General features: G+C 45.4%; 1 pseudogene; it reads left to right on the top strand.

The window, feature by feature from the left end:
* The first annotated feature begins 6,200 nt into the window (after nt 1–6,200).
* LOC122750162 lies at nt 6,201–6,766 on the top strand (annotated as a pseudogene).
* Nucleotides 6,767–7,262: the final 496 nt, after the last annotated feature.

Raw genomic sequence — 7,262 nt, forward strand, 5'->3', positions numbered from 1 at the left:
GATCATGTGAGCTACAGAAATGAGGCATTTCTCTGAAATGCCTAATAAGGAATAAAGAATGTATGGAAGGAGACAAGGACCCTTAACTCTAACTGTACCTACCACAGGGTGGAAACATCAGGGATAGGGTGGACATGTCTGCTCTCTGGGTTGGTTAAATCTTAGCACATATACTTCCTGCAGGCTGGGACCAAACCAGGCAAAGTGGGTTTCACTGGCATATGGTACCACATGTAGCATGGAGGTTAATAAATGCTTGTCAAATGACTGAGTGAATTTGCTTGAAAATCTACCAGGGCTCATGATAAAGCAGGTTAGCTGACTCCAGAGAAAAGAACTAATATTGTCTGAATACAGACTAAAGCAGGTTATTTTTCTCTTTCTTTTTCTTTGTTTCTTTCTTCCTGTTTCCTTCCTTCCTTCCTCTCCTCCCTCCCTCCCTCCTTCCCTCCTTTCTTTCTTTCTTTCTTTCTTTCTTTCTTTCTTTCTTTCTTTCTTTCTTTCTTTCTTTCTTTCTTTCTTTCTTTCTTTCTTTCTTTCTTTCTTTCTTTCTGTTTTTTCTGTTTCCTTCCTTCCTTTCCTCCCTCCCTCCTTTCTTTCTCTTTGTTTCTTGTTTCTTTTCCTTCCTTCCTTCTTTCCTTCCCTTCCATAACATGACTAATATGGAAATATTTTACATGATTGCACATGTATAACCTATTGCTTACTGCCTTAGGGAGGGGCTGAATTTAGAATTCAAAACTTTAAAAAATGTTAAAAGATTATTTTAATATGTAATCGAGGAAAAACATAAAATATAATTTTTTTAAAAGAAAGCATACCAGGAAGCTCCCTTCCTCCTGAGGTCATCCAGTCCCCTCTAGGATGTCTCCGGTTGTTAGATGCCCTCCCCCCCCCTTACTTTGCCTCTCTTGAACCCATTGCTCTCTCAGCTCTACTCTCTGGTGCCAAGCAGAGTAAAACCAATCTCTCTCCCCCATGATGGCCCTTTAAATGCATGAAGACATCCCTCATGTCCCTCCCACACAAAGCCTTCTGTTCCCAGGACAAACTGGCTCCGCATTTTTCTCAATTGTCTCTCACAGGATTTGTTTTCCAGCTCACCGACTATCCTGACCACCCTTCTCTGCTTGTGCTGTTGTTCAAGGCTGTCAAGGAGATGACCACAGTTGGACAATATATCAATCGACCAATCCAGCCTGCTCTTATTAAGCTCCTAGTCTTTTCCAGACATCAGGTAAATGCAGAGCATACAAAGACAAAAAAAATGAAACACTCTCTGCTCTCAAGGACAGACGTGACAATGTCTATAGCCATGCGTGTTCTCATAGTAATACAGAGGGATGAGTTCACTGGTATATAGAAATCCCATATGAGGAAACTCTATCTACTAGTACTAGTGGCACCTTTTTGGAAATTCAAAGTCTTGGATGCCTAGAACATGGAAAGGGAGGAGATTGCTCAGGGTCACACAACCATCATGTGTTAGAGGCAAGGTCCTTCTGGCTTGACCCCACTGCCTCTCTGTTAATGATAATAATTATAACTGACACATGATATGCTTTAAAGTTTGCAAATCATGTAGCAGACCTTACCTCATGGGAGCCTTGTACCTATGAAGCAACTACTACCGATGTTATGATCCCCATTTAGTTGACGAGGCACCTGAAACTCAGAGAAGTTAAGAGATTTTTCGGTGGTCATGCAGGTAAGTATCAGAGGTGATTTGAACCCAATTTAAATCTGGCAGCACTATCCATCACCCTGTACTACTTCCCTTTATAGGGTGATCTCATTTACTGTGACATAGCATATATCTCCATACTGATTTAAGCTCATGGAATCTTAGAGCTTGGTCTTTCGGACATCTGGTCCAACCCTTCCATTGGACAAAGAAGGAAACAGGCTTCAAGAAGGGAAAAAGGACTTGCTGGTCAGTGGCAGAACCAGAGTTAGAATCATTGCCTCCTGGCTTCTGGGCCAAGGCACTTTCCCTGCTTCTACCTTTGAATATTTTCTAGAAGCCATTCTATATGTGAGACCAAGGGCCAGCTTGCTCTCAGCCCTTTGGTCCCCTGCTAATACTTAGCATCACCAGTGGGATCAATGGGGAGGTGCCAACAGTATTTCCAGTTTGATTCTTTTCAGCTGGTTCAAAGAGTAGTTGATAAATGAGCCCTTTCCTTTCCCCGGTGAGTATAGATTTGTTTTTGCTTTTTATTGTGGGTTGTTTGCTTTCTATCATAGGTATTGGGGAATTTCTGGTCCTGAGGTAAATGGTCTCTTAAGTGCAGAAGACATCTGCCCAGATGTGGGCAAGGGAGGAGGAGGGGAAGATGGACCCTGGGGCAAAAGGGGGAAAGTGCAGAATATCGGGGGAAGGGGCACCAGCAGAGGGCAAACCCCAAGCTGAAGGCTGCGAAGGGTTGGACACAGGTGAAGAGCAATGGAGCTCAAGGCTATACTCTCACTCAGTCAGTCAATAAACATTTTTTAAGCCCCCATTCCATGCCAGGCACTTCACTAAGTGCTGAGTATGAGTCCCTGCCCTCAAAGAGTTTATAATCTAATGGGACAGACAACATGCAAACATACATAAAAGCAAGCTATGTACAGAATAAATAAGAAATAATGAACAGAATGAAGGCACTAGAATTAAGAGGGGGTAGAGAAGGCTTCTAGTAGAAGATGGGATTTAGTTAGACCTTGAAGGAAGCCAGGGAGGTGAGGAGTCTGAGAAGGGAGAGTGTTCCAGGAATGGTGCCCAACCAGAGAAAATGCCCTGAGCTGAGAGATGGAGGCCAATGTCACTAGAATGAAGAGTACGTGATGGTCAGTAAGGTGTAAGGCGACTGAAAAGGTAGGACAGGGCTGGGTTATGAAGGGCTTTGAATGGGAAACAGCATTTTGTATTTGATCCTGAAGGCAAGAGGGAGCCACCTGAGTTGTGTGTGTGTGTGTGTATGTGTGAGAGAGAGAGAGAGAGACAGACAGACAGACAGACAGAGACAGAGAGACACACATACACTCAGAGACAGAGAGACAGAGATAGAGACAGAGAGACAGAGACAGAGAGACTTAGACTTCCACTTTGGGAGTTTATTGGCTGATTGGAGGAAGGATTGGAATGGGGAGAGGCTGAAGGCAGGCTGACCCAAGAGCAGGCTACAGTCCAAACATAGGTGATGAGGGACTGCACCAGTAGTGGAAGTGTCAGAGGAGGAAAAGGGGTGTACTCAAGAGATTCTGCAAAAGTGAAATTGACAGACTTTGGCAACAGCTTGGATATGGGGGGGTGTTAGAGAGGGTGAGGAATCCAGGATGACTCCCAGGCTGCAAAATTGGCTTTCCCTATTTTCCAGAACCGTGGGAATTGGGAGGTAGAGGGGACCTCATGTCCACCTAGCACCTGAACGAGAATCGCTACTTCCAAACTGTCCTGAAATGGACATTTGGCTCCTTCTCTCAGACCTCTGGTGCTGAAGAACTAGCGTGGTGGTGTGTTCTGTTTCTGTAGCACTCCAATGGTGAGGTGGATTACTCCTTTCATTGACCAGAAGCCAATCTCTCTGCTGCTTCCACGGATGGCTCCCAGTTCTGCCCTCTGGGAATTCCATATGACGGCCCTTCAGATATTTGAAGATGATGTTTTTGGCTCCTTCCTCCAGCCTCCTCAAGTCTTTTCTTCAGGCTAAGCACCCTGAGTTCATTTAGCTTGTGTGACCTGGATTTCAGAGCTTAGCCCATTCCCTTCACCTTCCCTGCCCTCTCCTCAAAATGAGTCCTCAAGTCTTCCTGTGTGGGGGCTGTCTCTATTGACAAATTGGGAGCTTCTGAGGGCAGCAATCCAGGCTTCTTCTTCAATTTCTTCTCCAGTTCCTGCCATAAAACTAGACTTCCTTCGTGGGAATGTCCCTTAGATCCCAGTCCTTGGATCCTATCCCTCCCCCATCATCCCATTGTTGTTCTTTCCCTCCCCTCTTACTGGAGTCCTCACCCCCTTCCCCACTGTCTGTTCCATATTCCAGGTGTTGTTTCTGCCAGCTTCCTCATTTTAATGCAGTTGAGGACAGGAGCACAAATTACTTTGTTATTTTATGATCCGAGGATGGTATTAGGGCTTCTTGAATGCCACATGCAAATTTATGCAGCCAACAGGATTCAATGAAAACAATCCAGCAGACATCCTCTGGGGGTCGTCCTTCCCTCTGCTTCCAATGCTTGGCAGCCACTGGCTCACTTTTCCCCTCCAATAATTCTTAGCTCATGCTGCATCCACTTCCAAATGTGTCTTGGAGTAAGTAAATTCAGAGACTGACCCTATCTTTGGGAAGAGAAGGGGGAACAGTGTGGCCCTTGCTGGGACTCAGGATAGCTGAGCCCTGCCTCCAATGTGTCTTGTGACATTGGATTCAATTTCCTCCCATATAAAATGACTGGATTACACTAGATAATCTCTAAACTCCCTATTTGGTTTAAAATTCTATGGTCTAGCATAGTGCCTACAGATGAGGCCAACACAGATGCAGCAGAGAATTTTAAAAGGGAGAAGTGCTTTTGTGGCTGTATTAGGTATAAAAGGGGGGATTGAAGAAAGGACAGGACCATTGTTTTGGAGTGGAGAGAATTAGGATAATGGATGATGGAGAGAAGGTTATGTTTACTTTGCTTCTATTTTCTCTGCTAAAGAGAAAGATCTTCATTCAGGCAGGATAAAAGTGTGTGAGGGAAGGTTAATAGAGAGTTAGAATTCAACATCAATGAGGAGATACTATGAGAGATTCTAGCTAACCTCAACAGGTTCAAGTCATCTGGCCTGGATACAGCACATCCCAAGGTAGGATGTGTTGGGAGTTGTGATGACTGAGCCCTTGTTGGTAATCTCTGAAAAATTATGGAGAAACAGAGAAGAGTCACAAGAATGGAGAAGGGCAAAGGTTGGCCCCATGTTCAAAAAGGGAATGATAATGGAGCCTTTGAACTGTAGGCTGGAGAGCTTGGCTTTGAGTCTCAGGAAAATTCTATAACATATTACTAAAGTGATAGTAAGTACTTAAAGAAGGAAATTGTCAACACAATGAGTCAATTTGGCTTCATCAAAAGCACCTCATGTCTGACACCCCTCTCCTCTCCTCTCCTCTCCTCTCCTCTCCTCTCCTCTCCTCTCCTCTCCTCTCCTCTCCTCTCCTCTCCTCTCCTCTCCTCTCCTCTCCTCTCCTCTCCTCTCCTCTCCTCTCCTCTCCTCTCCTCTCCTCTCCTCTTCTCCTCTCCATTCCCTTCCCTTCCCTTCCTTTCCCTTCCTTTCCTTTCCTTTCCATTCCTTCCCTTCTTTCCATGGGGTCACTAGATAGGTCAATCAAAGAATCCCACAGAAGATTTCAACAAAGTTTCTCACACTCTCTTTGCAGAAGAGACAGAAATAAAGGCCAGATGATAGCACAGCTAGGTGGATTTGGAATTCACTGAATGAACAGATCAAAAAAGTGAACATTAATAGGTGGATATGAGCTTGGAGGGAGGTCTCCCATGGAGTGGTGAGTTAGTCAGTAAATTAATAGGGGCAGCTAGGTGGCACAATGGATAGGGTACTGTCCCTGAAATTGGGAGAACTGGAGTTCAAATCTCAACTTTCTAGCTATGTGACCTTGGACAAGTTGCTTAACCCCAATTGCTTTAAACATCCTGGCAATCTCCAGCCATCCTGATATATATCTTGCCACTGGACCCAGATGAATCCAGAGGAGAGAGTGAGGTTGGTGACATTGCACAGCCCTCCCTCACTTAAATCCACTTCACTGCAAGTCATGACATCACCTCCCAATATCATGGTCCTCTTCAAGAATGAAGGCTAGGGGCAGCTAGGTGGCACAGTGGATAAAGCAATGGCCCTGCATTCAGGAGGACCTGAGTTCAAATCCAGCCTCAGACACTTGACACTTACTAGCTGTGTGACCCTGGGCAAGTCGCTTAACCCCAATTGCCTCACCAAAAAAAAAGAGAAAGAAGGATAAACAACGATAACAACAATAATTAACATTAAATCCTTACTATATGCTAGTCACTATGCTAAGTGCTAGGGATAAGAGAAAGGCAGAAACAGTCTTTGCTCTACAGGGACACACAATCTAAAGGGGAAAACAAGATGCAAACAAATATATACAAAATTTCCTAGTTGGGCCGGTCTTTGGTAGGGCACCAGCATGGGAGTCAACATTCGCCATAACAAGGACCGGAAAGTCCGGCACAAGGAGCCCAAGAGCCAGGACATTTACCTGCGGCTATTGGTGAAGCTCTACTGGTTCCTGGCCCGTGGAACCAACTCGACTTTCAACAAGGTTGTGCTGAAAAGGCTATTCATGATCTGGACCAACCAGCCCCCCCGTCCCTATCCCAAATGATCAGGAAGATGAAATGGCCAGGCAGGGAAAACAAGACATCTGTGGTTGTTGGGACCGTGACCGATGATGTCAGGATCCAGGATGACCCCAAGCTGAAGGTGTGTGCTCTTCATGTTACTAGCAATGCCCGGAATCACATCCTCAAGGCTGGTGGGAAGATCCTCACCTTTGACCAGCTGGCCATGAGCTCACCCAAGGGCAAGGGCACTGTCCTGCTGTCTGGTCCCCGGAAGGGCCGCGAGGTATACAGGCATTTTGGGAAGGCACCTGGAACACCCCACAGCCACACTAAAACATATGTCCAATCCAAGGGCCAAAAGTTCAAACGTGCCAGGGGCCACTGCACCAGCCGAAGCTACAAAAACTAATTCCCCTCCTCCTTGTTACATTAAAGATTTTTGGACAACAACAACAAACACAAATATATACAAACAAGATAGAGTAAGGATAGATTGGAGATGATCAAGGGATGATGGAAGGCACTAGAGTTAAGGGGGACCAGGAAAAAGTCCTGAAGAAGGTAGCATTTTTAGTTGGGACTTGAAGAAAGCCAAGGAAGCTAGGTGGTGGAAAGAATGATGGAGAAGGGGCAGCTAGCTGGCACAGCTCTGGAGTCAGGAGTACCTAAGTTAAAAACTGACCTCAGACACTTGACACTTACTAGCTGTGTGACCCTGGGCAAGTCACTTAACCCCAATTGCTTTACCAAAAACCAAAAAGAATGATGGAGAGAATTCCAGGCATGAGGGACCAGAGCCAGGGAAATGCCTGGAGTTGGGAGGTGAAGAATCTTGTTTAAGGCCAGGGTCACTGGATGTCCGAAGTGTTGAAAAGTATAAAAAAGACTGTGAAGGGGGAGGGGGC

The sequence above is a fragment of the Dromiciops gliroides genome, chromosome 3 (genome assembly GCF_019393635.1).
Source record: "Dromiciops gliroides isolate mDroGli1 chromosome 3, mDroGli1.pri, whole genome shotgun sequence".
NCBI lineage: Eukaryota > Metazoa > Chordata > Mammalia > Microbiotheria > Microbiotheriidae > Dromiciops > Dromiciops gliroides.